Genomic DNA, 27,864 nt, shown 5'->3' on the forward strand with positions numbered 1-27,864 from the left:
TTTGGCAACTTTTATTTAATAGCTATGATGATATATAGTATAATTAGTCAGTAAACACATCATTAATAACAAAAAACGCGAATTATTAATTTGCTCGATAGACGTGACTACTATTCACATTATAATAATCTTCTCTAAGAATATTCGCCGTACGTCAATTAATTAAGAGTATGTTTATAATAATATCTATGATATTATATACATATACGCATAACTCGCTTTGAATTAATATAAACATATATACTGCTAATCACATGTCAAAAACTATGTAATTATTTAAGTAGGTATGTTGTAATTCATAACTAACAATCTCGTCATGTGACTTGTAAATATATCAACCGTGTACGAATTATATTACGTCTATTGCCCAAAATAATTTTCATCACGTCATAATCGAATTGATACGACAGCAAATGATTTTTATTACGATATTTCAAATACGAAAAACTACGTTCATATTATTTATAAATTTAAGATCGAGTAGAAAATAATAATATTGTATCAGTAAACGGTTAAAGAAGAAGAACTGGTGTTTGAGTGAAGCGATTCATCGGTGAACCAAATAACGAGTACGTCATGTTTTCATTTTTATGTTTCGTATTACAATAATAACGAAGTAAACATTAAGCATATGATTCGTTAAACGTCATGTATACGTACAATAATTTCCAGGTATTCGTTTATTGTTCAACTCCATGGTTCCGGAAAGTTGAGAAGAAAATATATAATAACGATTTTATAACTCTCTGTTTTTAATTTGGGTATAGGTATAGGGAAAAACTAAAAATTACTAACGCGTTATGTTGAATCTAAAAAAAAGAACTAGAACTAATGAATATTTTCACTTACGAGTTCCAACTATAATTGAAGTATTTATCAAGTACAAAAAATATATGCATTATTTTTAAATAACGCGAGTTCTACGCGTTGGTATTCGTGCGATTGATTCAAATGTTTCAACGTGTTCGAAAAGTATCTCGCACTCACAGTATTGAACAGAAGAAAAAAAACTCGGCCAAAACGTGTTTTTATGTTATATAACGGCATTATTGGTGTTATTTTAGTATTTGCGGGGAAGGAGAAGGAAATTATATCAAATTTAAATCGTACGAAAAAAAATTAATAATAAAAATAAACAAAAAAACCGTAACACTGCATCCGAAACAATGATCTCCGGAGACAAATACAAAATGCAAAATAAAATAACACATTACCATTTTACAGAAGACGTGGAGTCGCGATCGCATTGTGACACGTTGACACACAAACATATATGTATATATGTATACCGAAAAATCGGGGCAAGTACTAAAAATGTCATCACTTAATGATGTGAGGAGATAAAAATATTATGTTATGCGAAGAGAGATTAACAATACGCTCGTATAATATACCTATATATTAATCGGGATGAATATTGGGTCCCGGTAACTTTTACCGTGGATACACATTACAATGTTAACAAGACGTTTCGTCTCGTCTTTTTTATAAGTCACATTTTTACAATTTTGACGTAGAAAACTTGAATGAGGGAATCTATATTTCTTATCGTGTGTTCAATAGAATAACAATTTTAGTGATAACCATTTTACAATGTACGCAATACGCATTTATAATATGATACTATTGATACGGGTATGAATTATTTTAATATACTACGTCTATAATAATGTTTACACCAAGACAAGTGCGTTATTTTATTATTAGTAGTAGTGGTATTATCATCATCATTATTACGAGTATAATATATTTATTTTTTATAGACAACCCATTTGGCGAGATCGAAGGTGTACCTCTTATCCATTATACACATATTGGTTGAATAATTTATTATTATTTATATATTCCTTGCAAAGCCCAAACCAACTTATCCATACTTTTCAAATTATGATATAAAATATGTTATTATACACCTACGTCCTACATATACTTTAAACTCAAATACGTTTAAATATATGATTATTGATATAATGAGTTAAAATTATAATGATTATGATAGTAAATTTGTACTGTGCATGGCACGCCGTCTCTGACACCGATCATATTTTTCCGCCGGCCTAGTTAACAGTCATATATCATGCAAACACATAGCTCTGTCCGGGCTGTCCTCACCTTCAACCAACACTTAAAAATGTACGTGTAAGGTGTAACTAACTTGTAATTGAACACTCTTATGGAAAATTATGTCATAAAAAGTTGGTTAATCGAAAAAATATATAAATTTGGCTATATAACTTCTAGTAATAATTTTCAAAAAAAAAATAAATAAATATTATCGGTGACAAACGTGTGTACTATGCGGTACAAAAATACTCTTGGTACGCTTTCCAACGTTTATATTGCTTTCATATTTTCTGTGCGGTGTAATTTACCCGATTTTCGGTAGTTTGTGAAAACCTCATAATAGTAATGTATGATACGCATGGACATACGAAAACCACGGTCCGTCCGCGATATCATAGGAATTATGGACATTATCCGGTGTATATAGCAATAGCGCATTGAGACCCAACTTACATAATAATAATATTATTAAGTATGATTATAATGCATTTATGTATAACAATTTAGCCATCGTATACTTTCGTATATAACTATACAAGTTACTGTACAACGAACACACAACGTGATGATTTGTATAATACTGTTGCTCGTGTTTGTGGACGGAGGGGAGAGGGGCTTGTATATTTTATTTTCGTACTACCCCGCGTCTTTTGACCGTATGCTCTAAACGGACACCACGTTATATTAATTTAAAAAATGCCGCGTGCGGACGGAATTTGCTTTCCACATTTTGCGCTCGCTAATCTCCGTGTTGTGTACCTGTACTACCTAATATCTATACTAATCCTTTTCTGATTGGAAAAACATAATAAATAATACCTTTTTAAGCATACACGATAGAATGTATAATAACTAATAATATATACGGTCTTAAGTTAAGCATCCGTTACTGCGTGTGTCAACAAGTGCACTGTGCAGGTAATTTGATGTTGTTTTCATAAGCACGACAGCCGTCTCGGGCCATCTGTTCGGTCCGTTCGAGGACGACCTCCTACTTGCGTGCATTCCGACGAGGGCCGACCGCCAATATTATATTAATATGCGACTACCCACGTGCGTCGACATTGCCTTAAACGGATAGACGAACGACGGGTTAAGTGTCATTTATATGTAAAATAATGATAAATAAAATAAATTTAAAGAAAAAGAAAAACTTATGCAATATCGTGTTTAAGGTTTACTTATATTATTACGAAATAATATACTGACGGAAAAAGCACTGGAATTCGCGATGCAGTTGTTGTAATGTATATTAGAACAATAAGAAGTGAATGTGATAGGTACATCATATAGTTCGTTATAGAATGAAAGGAAAAAATACACGTTTCCCAGTATTAAGAATCTTCCCACTGGAGGAAGTTCGCGATTACTTAATACACTATGATTATAAGAGTGCGAGTATAGCTAGTACATGTTTACTGATCGGATTTTACGGTGACTGTACGTCTGTACCAATATACACGTATATTAAATATTGTTGTTACGTGATAGGTAAAACAGTGAAAAACAAAACATTTAACGACGTGTCAAAACCGCCGAGAGTTCCACTCGCAGACTCGTATAATGAGTTAAACTGCAGCAATAATTTGATTCTGGGAATTTGTAGTGATAATGTTATTACGTAATACGACGGGTGGTGTTATGATGAGTGCAGTCGGCTAGGAGAACGATCGTCGCAAAACTCTTTTATAATCCATCCGGGTCGTGTACCCGACGATAATAATCCGTAAAAATTAATTATGTATTATACAGGTCGTCTCACCGCATCAGCGCGAATACATTTTTTTGTTCCGCGTAAACTATTTATTCGTTGACACTGCTTTTCATAACACGTGTTTACATGCGGAAATTCAATGACCACTACAAAACGCTGAACTGTAATTCGTAATAGAAAAAACACTTTAATTTATGTAGTTTTTTACTGCAACCTGATGTGTTATACTGGTAGATCTATGTACTATAACACACGGATACTCCCTAATTATATCGTCGTATAACATGACGCTCACGTGGCTGATATTATTTTTATTGGAAACGGTTCGTTTAGCAGAGATTACAGGCAAATTTGTAATAACCGTTCAAGGACGAATATAATTTAAAAAAAAAAAAAATAATAAAACCCATTCATACGCGTCGTGAAAAATATCGTAAAAACTTACACACACACACACACACACACATGCTATGCATAATATACGCGCCCGTGTACTCGTATAGTCCGTATTATCTTCATCCTTTTGTTTCACTTTCACTTTTTATATTTTTTCCAACGACCAACGCTGCCACCACCTCTATTGCTAATTGCTGTGACCTACTTATGCAACTCGCGCGCTGCCGCCGTTCTTCCTCAATTTTAATAATATGATATACCCGCGAGAACGTATAATATTTACGCATCAAACATAACATTATACCGTCGCATTGTGTCTACATTATGTGCGCGTGTACCTCGATAGATATACCTGTAACTGTAGGTATTACATTCTATGCGAGTTTCAGTGGTACGATATCCAACCGTAAATATTATTATAATGATATTACCGTCGTTATACAAACGGGACGATGCAGATATTAAATGGCTATTGTTCGATTCCACGGTATGATTTCGAAACCACGTCGGTTTGCCATTATTACAATATTACAAACGTTTTTTTTTTTTTTTTGTCTTACATTTTAATATTATTATACGCTACGCGCGATGAAAACGACATTTGGCGACGGACCATTATTAATTGTTATAGTACACATACACAAGTATATTACGATCGCGGCAAACGAATTATAAATATTACACATAACGAGACGAGTGAGTATTTATAGCATGCGTTGTTGTTGTGAGACCTTAGAATAATGGCATCTACTAATTTTTTTACGTTGAAAAATATGTACGTCAAATCAATTTTTCAGAATTATTTTACTCGGCAATATTTAATGACTGTTGCAATATAAGCCAATTTATTAACACCTATATTAAATTATTATAATTTATAAAACGATATGAAGTATCGACGCCGCCAGTGGTATAAACATTGAAAAAGTGATCAGGTCAATTTAAAAAAAAAAAAAGAAAAGGTTTATTAAAACTCAATAGGTATATTATATAATATATGATAATATTCATACTATAATACTATAGTATTACTGTAATGTGCTGTTTATTCGTTTTAAAAAAAATGTTGATTGATTTGAAATCAATATCTAATAACGATATACGATAAAGCTATGTTTTTTTTTTTCATCGTGGAATTCATCTACACAAATTACAACTAAACCAAGCATATATACCAAAAATACACAGTATTCAATGTTATGCTAAGCGCCATAACGTTAACACTATATTATTATAAATATACTGTTATGCCTACATATTATTATCATTATTATCTATGTAGCTTATACTATACATGTTATTATATCTTGTAGTAATTATATATTATTATTTTTTTTTATCAAATTCCAGTATATTACTATTTTTGTCATGTTACATTTCAATACAATTTTAATAAAATTCTACGCAAATGATACAATCGTATAATATAATAGTAAAAACATACAAAAATCCGCGTAGGTACAGCATACAACGATCGCAAAACGTTCACCTCTGCAGTTACAGACATTAATATAATATCCTATATTCAAATCTCCAAAAACAATATTTCACCATGACAACAACGTGGGTACCAATTATTAATATAATATAATGTGACGTGTTAAATGAATGTGATATTTATTGTATCCAACGTAGATCCAAATTTATGGTTTTAATTTTTTCTTCTACAGTTCTTTTATACGTTACTTCACTATCTTTCAATACTGAACATTTAATTTCGAGCAATATTTTCTAGTTTTTTTTTTTTTTAAAGTCGTGCTTAAGAACCCATGTTTTTCATAAACGACAATCTCCATCCATCATTTTGAATACTGACAATCGCATATATTATTATCTGAAACATTATATAAATAGAAATAGTGTTTCTCCGTATAATAAGTTATACATGTAACGGACATGTTTGTAACTATTGTAGAAAAAACAAATGGAGAAATCGGCAACAAATTGTTTCACTGAAAAGGATTTTAAACGTCGATAAGCCTTTACGTGTAAAGAAAAGCACACTCTGTGAGCGTGCCAATTTTTTTTTTTTTTTTTACAAACTGTTTTCTTTATATGCAATGTATTATTTATTGTTTGTGTCTATAGTATGAAATATAAATAATAACTAAAACGTCATATTTCCACGATGGAATTCGATATCAATTGTTCGAGTTTAAAATATAATAGGGTTCAAACAATAAAATGGTCAGCGCTTCTACAATCACGCGTGAAAAAATACTACAAACGCGAGTCAATCAGATATGGTGTTGGAGTAATAAAACACTGAAATATGTAAAAACTAATTTATTATTAATTTTAATTCAAAAAATTTATCACGTTCTGCAATAAAGTTAGTTGATCATACACATCAATATGTGCGTTTATCGAGAGAAAATATCGTCGGACAATGATGTTTTTGTTATTTATACAAGACCAAAAAAATTTTGGATAAACTTCGTAGCATTAAGTTCACGACATAATATTATATATAAACGTATAGCATAGGCATGATCAATGGGAAAAATCTAGTCACCTAGCGAACTTGTATGTAAACAATTTTTTTAGATAAATACAAGTTTGTATTTTATGTTTACTCTTTTATTTTTATTTTTAGAAGCAGACTGATTCAAAAGTTCTTGTTTATGGACGATATGTAACTACATATTATAGATATAGGCTAATATTCAAAGATGGAACACGAAATTCGTACTATTTAAACTAATTCATTAAGATCTTTATTTATCTATGTATCTTAAATATCTAAAATATCTTCATGCTGACAAATGAAATTTAATTCATTTAATAGTTTTAATCAATTGGTTTTAAGACGATATCATTTGACAATTAAGCCGTGCGAATTGCTCTTATCAGTAATAATAATATATTAATACATCGTTATTATATTATTCTCAAGCTGTGTATACACTTTACGCCCTACCAAATAAAATAGAAATCTGATTTATTATTCAGTGCATGTATACGCTAATCATATTATAATATTGTAATGTCGTTTGCGAGTAAATTCCAATTGGTACTAGAAATACAAATGTACGAGTGTACGACGTACACTTTTGCGATGTTATGTACATACGCGATTAATTTTCAAGTGGCGACCGTCCATTGTTTTTAGTAAATTAGAAACCCGTTTCGCCCGTATGCACCTTCCTTGTTCTGCAGGTATATAATATCTGTGTAACGTATGTTTTCAATCCTCGCCATAATATTATAACAATAATCGCCAGAGCAGCCGCGACCCACGTGCGAATAAATGAAGTTATAGAAAAAAAAAAAAAAATCAAACCCAACGAAAACCGTCATAATAATATTATTGCCGCACGTGGGGGGACACCGGCCAGCAAATGGCATCGGCGGGTAGGTACCTAACGTACGTGGGCAACAGTATAGGTAAGTACACGGAATTATAATAACGTTTATGCTAAACACCGTCTCGGAGACACTCAAGATAATATATTATTATTATTATTATTGTGAAAAAGGAGTAGTGTGGTGTTTCGATATATAAGTACTCATTATTATTATTATTATTATATTATACGAATATAACAGCGTGTAACAGCAGCGTAGGCCGAAAAATCCTTGCCGATCTCCGGTGACGGCCCACGCCCGTAAAATCGCGTTACCGGCGAGGTCATCAAACCCAAGAGACGTCGGTGGAGGTGCACGGCCCGACTTTGGTTCTTTACAAATTTGCACGAAAATAAAACTACGCATAAAAATATTTGTCTGATTTCGTTGAATAATTATCGTTTAGATCTCGAGAGATTTGCACGAGAATTTTCTGCAATAGAAACCGACGTACAACACTCAGAGCAAGGCGAACGCAACGCGGCAAACTAATCCATGTGCAAATAATCGGCAACCACATCGCAGTCTACGTAATCATTCGTTCGCCCTGCTTTGTGTTTGTCACCGGCCGGCCGTGCGATAAAATATGCGCACGGAATGTTTTTATTATTATTATCCTTGTTGCATATTATCATATGTTCATTATAATTCGGATGCAGTTCGGTCTTCGTCTCCTTTACCCCGCCCGAATCAACGGCAATAAACCGTTCAATAATATTACGGACGCCCGCGCGTTTACGACCCGGTCGAATTAAAAATGTTTTTACGATTTCCTCATAGGTTTTTATTTTTATGTTTATGTGAAAAAACTCATATCAACCGTAATTAAAATATCCAATTTTCGGCGTATAGGAATTCTTTCTAATCGTATTTAGATTCGTTTAACATAATAAACTTGGGAAGCAATATACTACATTATATATTCTCTATTCTGCATTAAGTAGACGTATGGACTACATGATTACGATTTTTTTCAAGAATAATCTATAATAATATAAATATATCAATATAATACGTTTATAAATATTAAGATTACACGGTGAAAAAATATATCGACCATCGAACACTATTTTTGAATACGAATCATATGTTTAAACAAAATAGAGATAAACACTTTTAACGCGATTTTCACATCGGTTTGAATTCTGCGATGTAAAATCAGAATTCCTTAACAAGTAGTTGAGTAACAATGGCTATTAGAACGAACCTATTATGTATGACTATTGCCTACCTACGATGTTTACTACAAGTAATGAGACGATGTGAAATAGGTACATTCCAACGGGTTATTATACGTACTGGACTATAAGCAAACGTAAGACAACTATATGCGTCATTAAATTATATGTACATATATATTATAGCGAATGATTTAAAAGTTAAAACGAAATAGTTCACAGGAAATTGATGACCGAAGATTGCTTCGGTAAATATACATTTTTTTTTTTTTTTTAACGACCAGTAATTTCATCTGCAAATCAGCAACTTCATTATTCTTCCACGCTATTAAACGCCGCCGAACACCGACGATCGACCTATCTATCTATACATAATAGTAAGTCGTGTTAATCCACAACTATATAGGTGTATGAACTAATAAAGATTCGACGCATAGTGTATATACAATCAGTTCTGTTTGATAATAATTGACCTTCCTTTGTATTATTAATTAAAATGGATTGTATACAATGATCACTGTAATTCCGAAACTATATAGAACATATTCATTTTAAAAATGCACAAATTCGTCCTTGGCGAACGTTTTGTGAAACTTGTACACGCTATGAGAATATCGTGTGTAAAAATATCTTTACGTACATAAAATATATTAATAAAGGCGGCGATCTTGTCTAAAAAAAAAAAACCTAAATACCTAATATAAAATTATTTAGATAGCGAATTTATAATAGATAATTGAAATAATATGGGATCGACGAGGAAATTTTTTTTCCGCGGATTAGAAATATATAAATAAAATTTCAAATTTTATTGAATAGTTATTCTCTGTTTTACATTGCAAATAATCGGTCTATGCAAATCATTCCCCAAAACTCTAATTTCAGGGAGTTCATATCAATTCAAAGATCTTTTTGGCTGAAAAAATACAAATCGTAATGCAGGTACCTACCGTGTAATTATACGACAGATTAAAAACGTTACCGTGTTGAAAATATATAACTAGGTACCAAAAACAACACGATACGTAAATAATATGACGTATTAAAATATATTATATAGACGCGTTTGTTTGAGATTGACGGAAAGATAAAATTTTTATGGAACATTATTCTACAAGTAAATACACAAGAAACAGTGTTGGGGTCAGTGCACAAGCGTGTTAAGAAAACTCGGAGAACACATGATGGCGCCCAACGGCATTATCTTCTCTGGTGTAATATTTTTTTTTATGTATCGTTTCGTAAACTGTAGACTCGCTATTGTAGATATGATTCGAAACGATTTTATAATATTACACGAATATAACAATATTAATTAATAACATGTGAAAACCTAAGGGTGGCAGTGGTGCATTTACAAGATTGCGTAGACCACCGTATCAACCCCCTCAGCTTTTTTTTATTTTTATGTTTAATGATGTTTTTTTAAAGTAAATTAATAAGATTTTTACATTCAAATAAAAGAGCTCAGCACTGCGACCTATAAGGACCAACACAAAGAATATAAATGCTTATTACGACCTCGACTGCCACCATACGAACATAGGTACTCCTATCAGATGACACTGACAACTTTTATTACGACGACAAGTAATACATTGCACACAAACTCATTATTTCACATGTTATTCAATCCTTACATTGATTGTTACAACACATTTTTCTTACTAATTCTTAAATTTTTAGTATAATATTGTTATTGTTATTGGTATATGCAAACTAAAGTTGTTATTAAAATTATAATAACACGCAGACTCCGTAGCATTTTACTCAATATTTATTTTTTTGGTCGTCAATTAAATATGGTAAGAATCAACTGTAGGTTCATCTTTAAGTACAGAACAAGGATGTGTTTTGTTTATATCGCCACTAATTAACGGACTACGTTTCCGTAAAACGCATATATACTATACACACACAATAATAATATATAATGACTATAATACATTTTAATATTATGTGGTGACGTGCTTGTATATTAAATCTGTCGCCGTGTCGGACGTTAACTGTTATTTCGTTCCTTTTACATATTTTTATCTGTCCTAACTCCACAACGCACACTCGGCGTACCTATTATATTTCATTCTGTATGTATGTATAACGTACGATTTTTCTCTCAGATTCCATCGCATCAGACGGTGCATAACTTACGAGGAGGACGACGACAATACTGTACCCACGACGTACGACGCAATAATACAAATAATAATACAACGTCTCCCGGACAACATCGTATATTTACGCAAGCGTGTGTCTATAACAACAACCTTGCAGGTGCTTCGGTCGGGGGTGCGTGCAGCATGCAGCCGAGTGCAAGACGCATACAAATTGAACGTGTCTGGTGTCTGTTTGTTTATAATATGTATCGTTTTTATTTTTCCCCGATTTCAATCGATATAAATCCGGAGACTTCGACGCGATCGATGACGGCGCTGCAGCGATAATTTATTAGCACGTTTTGTACTCGCAGTCGTATCGGATAAAGTGACGAAAGAACAAACATAAGAAGAAGCCTACACAATATCGAATATAGTAATAATATGCCCGATATTATACACTAGTCACTTGTGTCGGTTTGTTCGGCGTTCGCGCGTGCTCGTTGTCGTCGTCGCTGCCGATGTCGTGGTCGCAAGCGCGACCGACGCCGCGTCGTCTGATAAAAGGACGGAAAAAACATTTTCGGATTTCCGCGAATTTCCCTCACGGACGCAACGAAGAAAGCAGTGAAAACACTAATCGTCGATATTGTGTAGACATCATATAATAATATGTATGTCTGACGTCTGTACATAATACACAGCACGCGCGCACTATACATACGGCTAGTATGTATACACATACTAGCCGTATATATATATATATATAGTTGAATAACGCGCGAGGTACTGATCCGTGATGCGTGTACATGTTTATATAAAACCATCGCTGCCGTGTTTCACGACAATAAAAACACTCGTCTGTACGAATTACATACATAATATGTTTCCTTTACCTTCCGCCGGAAAATAAATCCCATTGCAAATAAACTCGCGGATTTCCTTTTATGTAATTGTGTTTTTCCTTCACTCGCGCGCAGTTACGCAACATATATATAAATATATATGTGTGTGTGTGTACGCCCAACTATGTGCATACGTGCAGCTCCGCAAACTGTTAACTATAAATTATAATCTATAGCGACAGAGCCAAAGCCATTTTACTGAAATCCAATATCCAATGTAAAATTTGAGATAAAATCCGTACACGCTCTCCGATTCGTGTGTGCTAACGAGAACATATTACTATAAAATATATTCTGACCGACTTCAAATGATATTATTACCCGAAAATCGGGCGTACCTATATATATATATATATATACAACAATCTCATAACATATATTATACTAACCACCTTAATTTAATATAACTACTGCTTAAAGTCATAATAACACGTTTGTTTGTACCTATATGATCGCAACGCGTTGCGTCCGTTCCATTGTGTGTACTTTTTCGCGTTTATATTTACTATATAGTTACGTTATTCGTGTGCCCGGGCGAATTCGTGTATCTCGAGGTTTTTTAAACAGTCGACCGATTATAAATGTGACAACTAGCTGCGACGTTATGTGCAAGTGTATAAGTAATATATTACGATTTGTCCTTACAAGGAACTGCTCCAAATCGACGGCACACATTCGGTAAAAGTGAACGTTTCAAAAATGTTGTTGACCCTCTGAAAATCGTAATAATGTCATTTACTCGAGATGATTGTACTTTACTCGCGCAGAACCACCAATAGCCATAATTTCTGCTAGTTATTAAAATATTTTATCCTAAGAATAATTATCTTAAAAAAATAATCTTAGTAGAATACAAAATAAATGTAATATTAGATCTAGTATGCATTATACTTGAAATATAATTATACTATATACTATATAGTCATATAGACGATCGAGCAAACTTCATGAACATAATATATATATATTATACTATATTGTTTTGTTGTGCCAATAACTAAAAAGTGACGTTCTGGCAACGATGGTACTTTTTTCATCTAGCGGACACCGTATTATAAATTATAATATTATATTACATCAATGTTATTAGGTTTTCCGGTTTATTATTGTATCCGTTTGATATCGACGGCATTTCAACTCGTCAAAAACTGCGGGATGCTTATTATACGAGAATATACAAATCAAAAACATGCAATTCAAAAAGTATAGGCACCATATTATATTAATGTATGATATTTGTCTATTATTTGCGAGAAATACAATATAATAATGGGTCGTGATGTGCTATAAAATAGGTTCTACGTATAATCTTATTGTTCGAGTCCGACTACGACAACGATACCGACTGCACCTGCAGGCCGACTAATATGTATGATAATTGATAATATTACATTAAAATAATAATGATCGCTGGCACACGTGGTGAGGAATAACGCGTACGAGCGCCCGATGGAGTCCGCGGTTCCAATCAAATGTTGTTGTGCGGCGGCGGCGGCGACGACGACGACGACGACGACGATGTCTAATAAGAATCCCGAAACAAAAACCATACACTCGTTCGTCCTGGAGCTGTTCAGCGTACTCATAAAAAGACATAAAAGAATTTTTCTTTCTAATCACGTGTGTCGGGGGCAGGTCATGCACGCTGCGTATTGGGTCGACGGCTTGGGTCGTCTTCGTCGTATATACAACGATGTACAACGATGAGCGAGTACAGCATATTATTATAATAATATTATACACGCGCTCAAGCACAATGAGCCGTGTCACTTATAATGTATCTATACTAGTCGCCGCGAGCGCATAATCACCCCTATGGTCGGTAAGAAGAGGAGTGGGGAGTTGGCGGAGAAACGCAATAATAATATTCTCATTTCGGTCCTGTGCCGAAACAATAGACTGTCGATTAATGAGATCGATAATGTTAATAATAATAATCAACCTTCCCAGCCCTTACCGCGACTTATACGGTGTCCGTACACTTGATATTATAGATATAGATACTTATATAATATTAATAATCCGTTTATCACTCCGTTAAATATAGAAAGACTTCTTCCACTTGGATTTTTGCATTGTGGCTGAATTTTTATATATATATACATGCGCCACTGAGTGAGTTTGTCGCGTTTAACGAACCGCACAACATATTTAATATGATAACATATACGTATAAAATATAATGTACCTATGCCCTACAGGCATGTGCGATTGTAATCGTATCAGTTTTTTTATTTTTTCACCCGAACAGACTATTTTTTTCCAATTCGATCTCCTTTTCTTGTTACGCGCTACGCGTTTTAAAACGCAACGACTACACACACATTATACAAACAATAATAATTTATATATATATATATATAATATTATATAGCTACTGATGACTTATACCGCCGACACTTCCTATAATATAATATTATATTATATTGTTATTATTATTATTTTATAAAAACGTGTCAATGTGGTGTTTTCCGGCCACGGCAGAACAATAGCTAACGACGAAGACGACGACGACGACGACGACTATGATGATGATGACGAGGTAGGTTATATCCTTGGCGTTTTGTGTATACGCATCACACTGCTGTGGACTTCCTACAAATTTCGCACGGATTACTGCACCGGAGGTAGAAAAAAGCCCAATAAAAAATCAATCTGTTCGTTAAAGCTGAACAGAATCCAGAATAATATATATATGTGTGTGTGTGTGTGTGTACAGGTGCAGTATATACACAATCAGCCAGCGCCGCCGCATAAAAGGGTTGACCATGAGACCGGTGGCTATTTACGCTACACGCGACGACCTGAAATAACTATATAGGTATTATATATTTACAGTATATTATGCAGCATTATATTGTCGATTCCGCGCGGCGATTTAACCGACCTTGACTTGTGATTTAATATTTACCTCGTTATTAAAAAGTCTTCTGTGCATTTTTTTTCCAATGTCACAAAACTTGTGGGTATTATTTGTAGCGGGCTACAACAATAACAATATCAATAACATCGATTATCATTCATCACTATGTTTACGTATATCGTTTTCGACGATTATACAATATTATAATAGGTGCGCGCGTATAAAATATTATCTATCATCGCAATACCATATACTAATACGATACATGGTATTAGAGTATTAGACCCTTGTTCGAAGTTTGCTGAACCGCTTGCAAGACGGGTGCGAGGCCGAGCAGACGTCGCATAATAATAATATGATATACTCCTCGCAATAATTCAGTATGATTTATACTGAAATTTCATAGCTATACTCGTGAGTACGTCAAATCTCGAGAGAATATACAATTACACCGATTCGATTATGTACGAACAGTAAAAATTCCGTAAGGTGGCGAAAAAAAAATTAACATACTTTTTTAGCAAAACCTAACGCGTATTGTACAGCGGGTAGTAAAAAATATCAAGTCATCAATCGATTGGTCCGCAGTATTTTCAAAATCGCGTAGTTGGTTTTTTTGTGATTTAAAAATACATTCTTATTGTATAGTTGTAGCAATAGGTATAAGGTATAACTCTATTATATTACGCGTAGTCCCGTTTTACACGAAAGACGACAACGACAACGGTAAAATATAATTAATTGAACGCCGCCGGTTTTCGGGTCGAGAAATGTGTCGTTTTTGAAGTCGTCGCCGACAATAGGCATACACGAATGGAGTATGCTTATTATATCATAATATTATATAAGACAAGTGAGCGCGTTAATACCAGACACGCGCGCGGATTATGCGACGTGATAACGCTAATTTATTATAATAACCCGACCGCGCCTGCGTGTCGCTCTGTGCCGTTAACACAGCTGCAGTCATTATCGTCTGTGTAAATATATTCGATGTGTTTGATACGCGTTGCCGGAAGACGAAGGAGTCGGTCGTTGTGTTAAATACAACGTGATTTACGTTTTTTAATAATAATTGACGACACGCTCGCAGCCGTCGATCTCCGTCAGACCCGCGGCGAGCATTTCACGAACACGGCCCGGCCCGACCGTTACACCGCCGGCAGCGGTGTGCAATAATTACATATTTTTATGCTCCGCGCGATGACAACCGACTGATTAACTCGGGCGCCGCCGTATACCCCATGATATCCTCCGACTTGATGAGATCCGTTTTTGTATCATTCGCCGTGACCGTATATAGGTGCACGACCCCCGCCGTGGTCGTCTCCCGGCGCGCCATCCACAACAATATTATACTACACCGATCGACTTACATTTTATAATACGCGCATATGCGTATACAGGGCGTATCTGGTGTATATTACAGCGTAGTTTCAATTTGAAAAATGTAGAATCTTTCATGGTACACCATCGTACGGATAATATAGGTATTTAGAAAAGCGGGTACCCAATACCGAGAACTTCGAGTTCGACGATGCCGACTGCTGGCCAATCTGTGTACTAATCGATGATTCTGATTGGTGGTAAAAATAATATAAATAATACGGCAATAATCGCAGTCCTCTTCTTGGCTCCATACATATATATATATATATATATATATATAATATTATGTTACATAATATAATATGTAACTTATACGTATACATAAAACAGCAGGTGCACCGTAGTAGACTTTGCGATAGATGCATTTGCAACGTATTTCGACGAGTGTGATATTATTATGTTTAAAACTATTTTTTTATTTTTTATCACTGGTGGTATCATACGTGTGAGTACATATCAATTATCAATTAACGAATATAATACCGTCTACATGCGAAGTGCGATTTTGGCTCGTCTGAATAGACGCACCTATATTGTATATAGGTGCACTACACATGACTTGACATAGTGATGTCCGAGTCATTCCATTTACCGGGAACTCGTAAGTAAGCGATTCCATTATAGAACTACCAATAAGGCATTAAGTATACACCGCGAAACTTTTAAATGTGCTCACGCCGCTCACTTTATTATTTCGAAAAGTATTGACTTTTTCGAGTATAAAATAACATTTTATAGTTATTAATTGCTTAACTGTTTTTTGAGGAAACATCTGAAAATTACAAAACTACAAATTAGGTACATATCATGTTCCTATTTATTCTAAAATTAATGTTTTTTGTACAATATTTAATATAAAATATAATTAGTACGAATAACCGTTAACGGTTTAATTTGTTTAGATTATCTGAGCTATCAGTAAAGCTAGTTTAAAAATACCTCTAGACAATCCGATTAAACATCTCAAGTAGCGTAGCTAGTATAGAGTTTGACTTATTCTGTAAGACTGAAATGTATATAACTTACAACCCGTATCGCACAATGCTGAGAGCCTATACATGTAAAAACAGTATATTTATCATCATGATGTGTTCAGATCTACTAACTAATCAAAAGATAAACTAAACGACATATTACAGAGATTTTGTCACTCCTCATTACTTAGTTTCTCATCGCATCTTTAAATGCTTAACGATAAAAAAATCTATTAGCGCGAAATAAATTACAACAAGCAGACTTTATATAATATGCACATTTATAATGATTAAGTAAATCACATCATTTTGAATGTAATACAGCGTCTATAAAATGTTTAATAACGGTTCGTCGTCTAACGTCTACGTTTCAAGCGTTCGGCGTTGTTGGCAACTCGAGTCTTGCGCAGAATAACTTCAATGGGAACGTCCGTACCGAAGACTTTGGACATTTTGACGTATCAATGCAACAACGCGTGGGCTTACGAATTGAGATTATTATTTAAGCGGGCCACTGCGGTAATCGGTATGCGAGCACGCGACTCGTTTACACAGTATTATACGTATGAATGATTGGATTTCGTGGGAGAGAATCACTCTGTCTGAATTTATTGTTATTGTTTTTATTACACATAATCGCGGTGCGCTATTAAAAAAAAAAAAAAAAAAAAAAAAAAAAAACACTAACATAAAGAAATTGAGTAACATACAGGTTTTCGGTCGTGTGTCAGCCAAACGGTCGTACTGCCATACGCGCGATCGAAAAAATATATAAAACAAAAACCCACGTATAAATATATACTTATAGGTATAGTGGTTGTCCTTTGTAACGCGCTGCGGCGAGCGTACCTATAATACGCGGCCGGAGGAGACTAGTTCGGTATGACCAAACATGGTCGGGACTGGTTGATTTAGCGCATTATCTAACCAGATATTTTATCTCAGTTTACACACGCCCCGATGTTCCCGCCCGGCCACCGCGCGCCGTGCACCAACGAGGAGATACGTATAATATGTTATTACGACGTGCTCCTTATTTTTTATTTTTTTTATCTCCTCGATAACCCCCCTCCCCCTCGCGGGCCGCCGCCACCACTGTCGCCCCGATCGCGTACTTAATATTATATATAAAATAGTGCAATCGCTGTCGCCGCCGCCGTCGTCGCATACCGCGATACAATATAGTGCAGCGCAATCATTATATATATGTGTGTGTGTGTGTGTGTGTGTGTGTGTGTGTGTGTATTGCGTATTGCATATGATAATATAATATACGCCACACGGTGTCCTCTGTATGCGCACATATAACTATGTGATACGCAGGTACTCCGGTGACTTTGTATATAATAATATATTATATTATTTACACTCGACGACCGTATTATGTATGCGACTACGACGATATAAAAATAATAATAATATTAATACTGCGGCGGCTTAGATCCCCTCCCCCCTACGATCCGCTCCTATGCCGAGGTAAAGATCAAAGTTCAACCAACTCGCGGTTCATCGGCCCTGCGATGAACGCATATACGTACATTATATAAGATTATAGTATAGACGTAGGCACTTTGTGAGTATATATATATATATACGTGCGGCGGTGACTTCAGGACTTCAGGAGCGTGTGTATATCATGCTGGTTGTCGTCTCCTCCGGCTCATTACCGACACTATAATATACCGTGGTCTTTCGTCGCAGCGTCGTCGTCGTCGCGACGGATAATAACGATAATATACAGGGTACCGCGGAATTTTCGTACGTCGGATGATGATCGAGCCGTCGTGGTCGGGGAAATTGCCGGTTCGGCGGATCACACTGTATAATAATCAATAACAGTAGTTTCGTTTCCCGACCGGAGCTCTCAAAAATCGTGAGATCGTGACGTTCGGTTCTGTTTTTTGTTGTTTTTTTTTTTTAGAAGAAAAAAAAGTAATAAACGAATTACGTCCGTATGGCCGTCGAATTAATCAAAATACACTTTTGTCGGACAGCGCAGGTGCACCTCCTGCAGCATACGTATTACGTATAAATACATTAATCGCCCGGTCGATCGGAAAATGATCGAGAACGCGTTTCCCGGGCCCAGGTACACGTAATATTATTATCATTATTATCCGTCGACCTGACATGGCGGCCGTTTTATCGTGGGCTTAGTACGCGGCTGCCGTAGAACTATACACGACGAAGTCCGATACGGTAATAAAGACAATAATAAAAATAATAATTATTATATTTTATTAGTACCATTACCATCGTCGTCGTATGCCTACTCTTTAAAGGGTACACCGGTAACATAATACCGAGAACACGTGATGAATATAATATATACACACACGTGAATATAGGTAAATGAATATTATGCATGCGTAGCGACCACCTCAGCGCCAGACAGACGTGATATCGAGTATCGATGTATAATATAATAACGTTGAAAAATAATAATATGTCGGTGTACAGATGATATCTTGCTCAACGCTCGGTATGCGAGAAAAAAAAAATTAATCAGTTTATTCGATGCACTTTATATTATTATTGTTATTATTTGTGAGAGTGTACGATATCGTGTAAGTGCGTAAATCGTCGCCCGTACTCGTATGTACGGCGCGTTCAACAAGTTAGTACGGGGACTCGAGGCTCAACATTTTTACCGTACTAACCGATGTTTTCGGGCGACTTTTCAAATGTATCCTTATCGATGAACATTATAGTTTTTCGGCGCACGTACCTCACACATCAACGTGCATACAAGCCGGAAATATTCACCAGCGTATTGTACGTGTGGTACCCGTTCAATACAGCACCGTAATCGATCATCGAACCGAATAAACAGATGTGCTGCACAGATCGTTAAAAGGGTGCAGGACAATCAAACGTCCCGTGGTGGATATAATAAGTCCCGAAAACGCGTAGAAAACGACGTTCGCGTGCAAAAATCATATAATAATATTAAGGTTTTTTTTTTTTTTTTGAGCTGCACAAAAGGTACAGCGTCTAAAAGAGACGAGACAAGTGCGATTTTCTATAGAATGACATTTTTGCTGTGAATATTTTGAAGCTCGGGATTTGAGCTCTGTGTCATAATACGGGAACAAAAAAAGCGATATTCGTGTACATATTAATATACCGACAAGATTACACGTCATTCTAAAGGTCTCGCCACCCCCGTATACTGAAAGAACCCGAACCAACCCCAACCCTATTTGTCCAGAATATAGAATTCAGGACGTCACGGATGACGACGAACAACGGTGGACTATAAAAAAAAAATTGTTACCTAGCTACCACGTTCGATTGACGTCAGCGGTCAATGACGTATCTGCACAAGTATCACGCGATACATATATACAGCCGCGTGTCCGACATTTATTATCTTATTGCCCGTTTGTGTGTCGCCCGTGACCACAGTCAACCGGACCACACCTGTTGTTGTGTTATATAAGTGTATACTACACGTATACATAGGTATAAGATATAGGTAGTGACCAGCGCCGGTGTGAAAACAAAACGTCGCGGCGCTAGTCGTATATTATATTATTCTGATAATATAGACGTACCACCAGCTACCAGTGTATAATAATAATAATAATAATATTATGTATGTAGGTACGATTATAAATTATGTACAGGCCGCCACATGTTTAGAACAGTTTAGAAACGCATAAAAACGTCATAGTCGCACTGCTCCGCGTTGTTATATTGTTTTTGGCCGTATGGTGAACCAAAAGAAAAAAAAATGTACACAATTCAGTTTATTATGACTCTTTTATTTGTATTTCTCGTTCTCGTTTTCGACGCGCGCGTGCCATCCCGTTTCCACCGAATTCGGGCGTGTTCGTGCGATAAATATAAATAATATTTTATCATTCCATTAATATAAGGTACATACTTGGACGGAAGAGAAAACCAAAAAGACGTTCTTCGACGACGCCTTCTTACGATACCAGTGAAAAACCACACACACGGTTTGGAAATACCTATATAGGTAGCAATTGTTTTTTTTTTTTATTATTTAAAAAAAAAAATACAAACAATTTTTATATTGAACTACACGTATTTTATTATTATACCTTCCACGAGCAGATACAATATGCGTCCGTTCGCGTAAAAGTCAAATTGAAATATCAATGAGTCTGGACGTCTCGACCGCAATGTATGCAACAGTCATATTTAAACGTAATATTATTATGAATCACAAAACAAATTTCTACGTATTTGTTCCGATTTTATACTCGCGAATTTATTATAATGTATCTATATATAGTATGATCGTTATATGTTGTCCGAGTGACTCAACTATGGCAAGGTCATCGTCAAACAAGTGCCTACGAACATTGACGGAAAGAATAATAATAATATACCTAATTGTCGACGGACATAATATGGTAGAGAGATCACGTAAAATTGTATCGCTGTTAGGTAATCAAATAAATAAATCGATCGCGTGTCCACCATTATGTATAATAATATAACGAGGACGCATACAATTATATTTAAATATATACGAGTGAGTCAAACACATAAAACTGCATAATGATACGATATGGATATTGAGTCAAAAAAGTGTGCTATTTTTTTTAATTTTTTTTTTTTTGCGGAAATGAAGACTTCGCATACATAATAGTGTATCCATCAGCGACCTTCATATAAAACGGATAAAAAAACCAACGCAAAAATCACACATTTTCCAAACAAATAAAAAACCATAACAGCAGAATTATCCAGAAATTGTAACATCGTGAGATAATATAACGATTCATCATAACGTCAAAGAATATTGTATAAAAATAATCGACAGACCTCTATATTATATATATATTTCTTTATCGCTGGTACACGTGACTACTTATTCGAATTTGCTCGCTGTGTCTTCGGGTTAGTCTTATTCGTCAGTACGTATTATATGTGTATACATTTCCGGGCCTTCGTAATTTAAAGAAGATCTCTACACATACTATACAACAATATAATTGTATCAAATTATTAAAAACATTGTTGATCAACGCACGCAATTTCGCACCGATTTGAATTAAATCTCACATAGTGGTTACAAAAACTTTACATTGATAGTCCCCGAAAGCCATTAAAACTCATAATACACGTCCTGCAATTTCGCACGAAATTAGGCGCTAACGTAACAATATAATGTATCGTGTGCATTATACGCAAAACGCTATTATAGCCACAGGTACCTACGGTTTTTCAATATTACAATTCCGACCTTCGGCCACGCCCCTAGATTTCCCGTCCAGTCCGACGAACTGAAACTATAATAAATCCGTACAGCTGTAAGACAGACGGCGGCGGAAATGAACGAGAAATAATAATATAAATTACGTGTATTATATACATAATACACACCACCACCACCACCACCGATAGGTCGATTTCTGTTCACCAACTACACTAAGCTATGTATGTAATGTATACATAAAATTTTATAATAAAGACTTAAAGTACGTGACACATTTCGATCGGTAATCATGCAGAAAAATAAAATGTAATGAATACTTATTGCCCTTTAATATTTGTTAATATTATTGCCTATGTACAGTGTACTTATATATGTTTTAATTACTGACAAAGTGTAGAAAAAAATATATAGTTTGGACAGTTAACGACGGATTATGGTCGACAATTATTTTAATGAAAAAAATAGGATTTTCTGAAGCGTTCCATTTATTCAGTTGTTGTAGTCTCGTGGTTACGGACTGCGCGATGAGCACCCTTGTCTCTCCCAACCGACCCTCCCGTTTAATAAACACAGGTTTTATAATGCCTTTATACGGTACATATCAATTTATTAGTATAAAATAAGAACTAATTTAACGTAAAGGGCCTAAATTATTAGGGTGCCATTTTTATAATTGGGTGTGTCATGAACACCTCACCGCACTAGTTGATATTACTACACTATACTCATTCAGTATTTTACATTCGAGAACTGATGGTCTGCTAACGCGTCATCTATTGCATTTTCAAAAGACACATAATACGCGTATTTTACATCATTTTATATATTTAATTTCGTCTTAGGTACTAATGAAGAACTGCAGCTCAACAGTTCTACACTAATGTGCAACGTAAACGACGCAATGTATTTTTTACGACTGGTACAAAGAAATCGCGCGTCCACAATATTATTCTATTTTATAACCTCTTAATAAAAACATAAAATATGCAAATTTGCATTGAGCAGAACAAATTTTTATTAACTTTAGTATATCAGACGAGGTAAGTACTAACAATATCTGTGCTTTGCTTGGCTTTTACGTTATTTTAATTTTTAAGCGAATTATGAGCGTTATTAAATCGTAACGAATAAATCCATAGTATATTCGTGGCTCGTTTAAAAATTAAAGTGTTGTAAAAAACTAACATAATTATACAAACACGAATAGTGCTTACTTCTCATACCTTTAAGTTCCATAGTACTACTTGACTGCTCTTACATCAGACGTATAGATGTTCCTATTTATATACTTACACGGAATTTATACATATATCAGTATATGCACGTGTATATGTACCGCTATGTCATAACATGCGTATTTATATAATGATAGAGTCAAAGAAGACCACACGCCCGGCGTGTCAGATCGTTACCATTTGGACCGCACCCCGTATTTATTTTATTATATTATACGTTATTTTCTACTAACGACTGACCCTCCCCCGTCTACTACGCGGTAATATTGGCCGTGTTACGACAGTGTTATTATTATTATTATTATTGTGTTATTGTCGGACAGTTCCTATATAATCTTTTTTTTTTTTTACTCTATTCCACCGTCCCTCTGCATAGACAGTAGACACGACCCGAACGAACGGCCGGAATACACTTCATAGTCCATGACGACGTACACACAGAACCACATCAGAGTTACCCCGCGCGTCATCGTCATCATCACCGTACGTAAACTGTAATGTTATTACATACTCTGTCGTAGGCACTATTATTATTACTCTAATAATATTATTGTTATAACTATTAAACCACTTGGTAGTTGGTACTACTACTCCATTGCTGCGCACTACCCGTCCTACTGTCGGTAACAATAATAATGACGATCGTCGAGACGGCTTCTGGCGACAATATAATATTATATACATGCGATAAAATAAAACGCAAATGGCCACCGCCGTTAAGTAATTGCAGTGTAGGCCGTATACAGGTACATCGTAGTCGTAACCGCCCCCACGACGCGGTCCTGACCGTGGGAACGGTAAGAGGATCGTCGCCTCGACTTCGACGGAAAACGTCTCGACAGAGTCGATGAGCGACTGGCGAGTCGTTTTGCGTATCCAAATGTCATTATTATTGTGTGTTATAATAATAATACGGTAGTCATATACGCTCTGCAGAGATTCAAAAACTCCTCCGGTCATATGCGTGTAAAAGACTGAAAGTCTCGTCCAGTCATCCTAAGAGTGCATTGGAATCGCGCAGGTATCGGAGTGGTAAATTTTTACAAACATCGTGAAACGTATTTGAAAACAATACTAAATCGCACCCGTTTCGACAAAGAACAATTTATCGTTCACTGAAATCCGTCCATGATCATAATTTGGAACGCAAACATCGATTTTTCGACAATTTAAAGGCGCCAAGCTTAATGGCCCAACCTACTCGTGTATGTCACGCGTTTGTCGCCAATTGTTGTATTATTGTTTATCTTGTGAATTATGAGCTTTATGATACAGAATAAATAGGTATATATTTACGTTTATTATACCGTCTATAATAATGTACGTGTTGCTATTGAAATCGTTTCGTTATATTAGATCGTATTATTGATATAGTTGTTTAAGGGTTGATATTTCTTGTAACGAAGCGACGTTTTTTTTTTTTTTATTATACACAATATGTGTAGTCCAATAACTGTGCACACAATAAGGCAATTTAAAAAATCAATTTATTTCTTAATACGTCGTATTATAAATATTAATTTATGTAAGAGCTATACATTTGTAAAATGCAACTGCAATGCGCTGGTGTTTTAGAAAAAACCGTCTGCGTAAAATATAATATAGCATCATTAATATAATACTAAACTACTATTATGATTATTATTATTATTATTATTACCCAGGTCCCAAGCACTCAAACTGTTCAAACAATACATTCCGATAAGCATTAGGTTTGGTGGTCGTACAACACGTGATATTATGTAGATATTGTAATATATTCAGTTTAAACTATAAATTTTAAAAATTTACACATTTAATGTTTTTCGTGTACATAATTTGTTGCTAACTATTTTCCGAACTTTAAACCATATAAACATTCGTTCGTGTCTTAATAAAACTTAATAATATACTCTCTTGGGGTCAGTAACTTGTCCGTAGCTGAAATTAACGGATAAAAAAACGTCACGTTTAATCGTGTGGAAAACAATAATTCGAAAGCCCTCAGGAACAACAACTGTATCAATATTTAACAATAATAAAAAAAAATCGAAATATACTTACGGTTAATGTGTAAATACGATTATTTATATTTTTAATTTTACAAAAATACCATACACAAAAAAACGTGCAAATTTTATGTAAAGATTAAAAATTTGAATTTTAAATGAATGATTGGTGTTTTTGTGTATTATAGAACAAAGTTCAACCGAAATCAAAATTTTTATTTTCCTGGTAACTTTTTTTCAAACTTTCCAGTTTAAATACTTATCTTATTCTAGGCGCTAATCGGTATTTTTTTAAGTGTTATTTACATATTAGTAAAATTTAGCTTCTTGAAAATATGTTTAGTTTACTATATAAATACTATAGCTTAAGTTTAACAATAATTTTCATTAGAAAATATAGAAATATGTGTATTATGTCTTATCAAATGACTTACATTGACTTCTAGGTGTGTGCAGTTATACAATATATAATCTTCTCCAAACAAAGATGATAACGATATTTTAGAAAAGTAAACATTTTTTTTTTTTTTTTGTTATTATTTTAACGTTTACGTTTTAAGATAATAAAATTGAAAAACCGATATCGGGTATCAATACAATTCAAAATTGGTAAAATAAAAGTCTTACATACTTAATAAAATACTATACATTCAGTCTATAATAATATTCTTAAAACACAATGTATTATTTTTATCAATATATATAATAACAAAAAAAGTGACCAAAAAGGTGAATACGATTTAATTTTAGTATAAATAATAATTAATTATATTCATCCTGAATTAATTATTTGAAACTTGCAGGAGAATAATATGTAAATATTAAAATAATAATAGCGATTTGTAAGCAGACACGAAATCTGTCCTCCACTAGTGTTGGGGTGTATTTTGTGACTCAGGGTGGATTTCTAATTTAAACGTTTAAATAATGTATCAGAGAATACCTAATAAATATTACATGCTGGTATGCTACCCTCTAAATGCACATTGCCGCGAGCTAAGAATAAAACCTACCTAAGCGACGTCGATCCTCAATAAGTCTGTGACACAATTTGATGTAGTTGCGATACACACCCACGGTATGTATGGATTGGTGGCGGCGGTCGTCAACAACCCGCGGTCGGCCGCCAAGTCCGGATAATTAATTGCTGTACCATGAAAACTCGACTAAACGAAAACTGTAGCAGAAAATCCGAAAAAAATTGTTGTTTAGTTTTCCTGTATTTTTACAACACACGACACTGTCAGGAAAAATTACCCGCCGGCGGCGGAAGTGGCCGATCAAACGCAGACCAAATGCATCCGACGGGGTAGTCGTAACGAGGAGATGAGATAAATAAAAAACCGTAAAACACGCGTGTCCGACGGGCGCAACGTCACGGGTAGTACTGCGTGCAGTATTGCGGCGAACTCTTTGATACCACGGCGGCGGACCCCCACCGTGAAGCCACCGGTTCACCTGGCCTCTCGCCGCAGACCGTATGTCTGCCGCGCACGCTCGGTATCGGCCAAGCCTTACAGGTATAACCGCGTTATTACACGTTTCGTCACTGCAATTGATTACGGGTGTTACTAAATCGTCGTCCGCGTGTACGATTTGATGGACTTTACATGGATAGGTTTTATTTGGCGACACATAATAATTGATAATATAATATAATGATGTAGAAGGTACACGATCGAGAGGAAGACCTAGAACGAAGGGTGCATAATTCACTCGCTACGGTAAACTTACAGGTACGACAAACGACGAGCAAACACAGATAAGGCAATTGCTGTGAATATACACTAATCGTAAACCGATCTCTGGATTGAAAAACAAAAAACAAATGAATAATATATACATTATAGACATTCGTTCAACTCTCCGTAACCGACGAATTTGTCGATCTGTTTTTTTATACATTTTATTGCTTGGTGATGAACTAAGACATTTTTCTGTACATTATCAATTATTAACTAAAAATATTTCCAAACATTAATGCCATAAACAAAGCGAAAGATTTTTTTTGTTGTTCTTAATGCTCCGAAAGAGCTTCCGACGGTGCAACAGTTTAAGAATCATATAAAATATGTATTGGACGAGACAAAACATTTTTCGGGTTTACTAAATATTGATTATTGATACTTCGTTTACTTGACACGAAATATTTCAAGAATACAGATTCGCTGTAGAACCAGAAATTGACATACAACTTTTTTTTTCAATTCCACTTTGGAAAGCCTCTTACAAATTTACTATATGATCGTTTGTCGGGTAAGTTTGTAAATAAACTATTTTATTATTTCTAAAGTTTCACCACGTTGCTTATTATCACTTAATCATAACAACACGTATTTTGGTTTTTTTGAATATCAAAATTAATTATTTTATTTTCAATAATATGCTTAAAAATTAAACAAATAATTTGATTATTGTTGGTAATATATAAAATTTTAATTAAAGTTTGAAACATAGTCAAATTAGATTACAATTAGTTTTTCACAATATGTCATATTAATTGAAATAATTTACCTATAC

The 27,864-nt window shown here is 34.7% G+C and overlaps 1 protein-coding gene across 2 annotated transcripts in view; it reads right to left on the reverse strand.

Moving 5' to 3' along the window:
* The window catches only part of LOC113560653, a 49,155-nt gene extending 22,430 nt beyond the window's left edge, over window positions 1-26,725 (reverse strand). The window contains exons 1-2 of one of the 2 annotated variants that reach the window (XM_026966660.1): window positions 26,602-26,725; window positions 26,358-26,521 (exon numbers count right to left, since the gene is read on the reverse strand). The gene's annotated coding sequence lies outside the window, so the exon portion shown is untranslated. Of the gene's footprint in view, window positions 1-26,357 lie in introns of both variants that reach the window. The other variant, XM_026966659.1, reaches the window with a different exon arrangement.
* Window positions 26,726-27,864: the final 1,139 nt, after the last annotated feature.

Source organism: Rhopalosiphum maidis, chromosome 1 (genome assembly GCF_003676215.2).
Source record: "Rhopalosiphum maidis isolate BTI-1 chromosome 1, ASM367621v3, whole genome shotgun sequence".
In the NCBI taxonomy this organism is placed as follows: Eukaryota; Metazoa; Arthropoda; class Insecta; order Hemiptera; family Aphididae; genus Rhopalosiphum; species Rhopalosiphum maidis.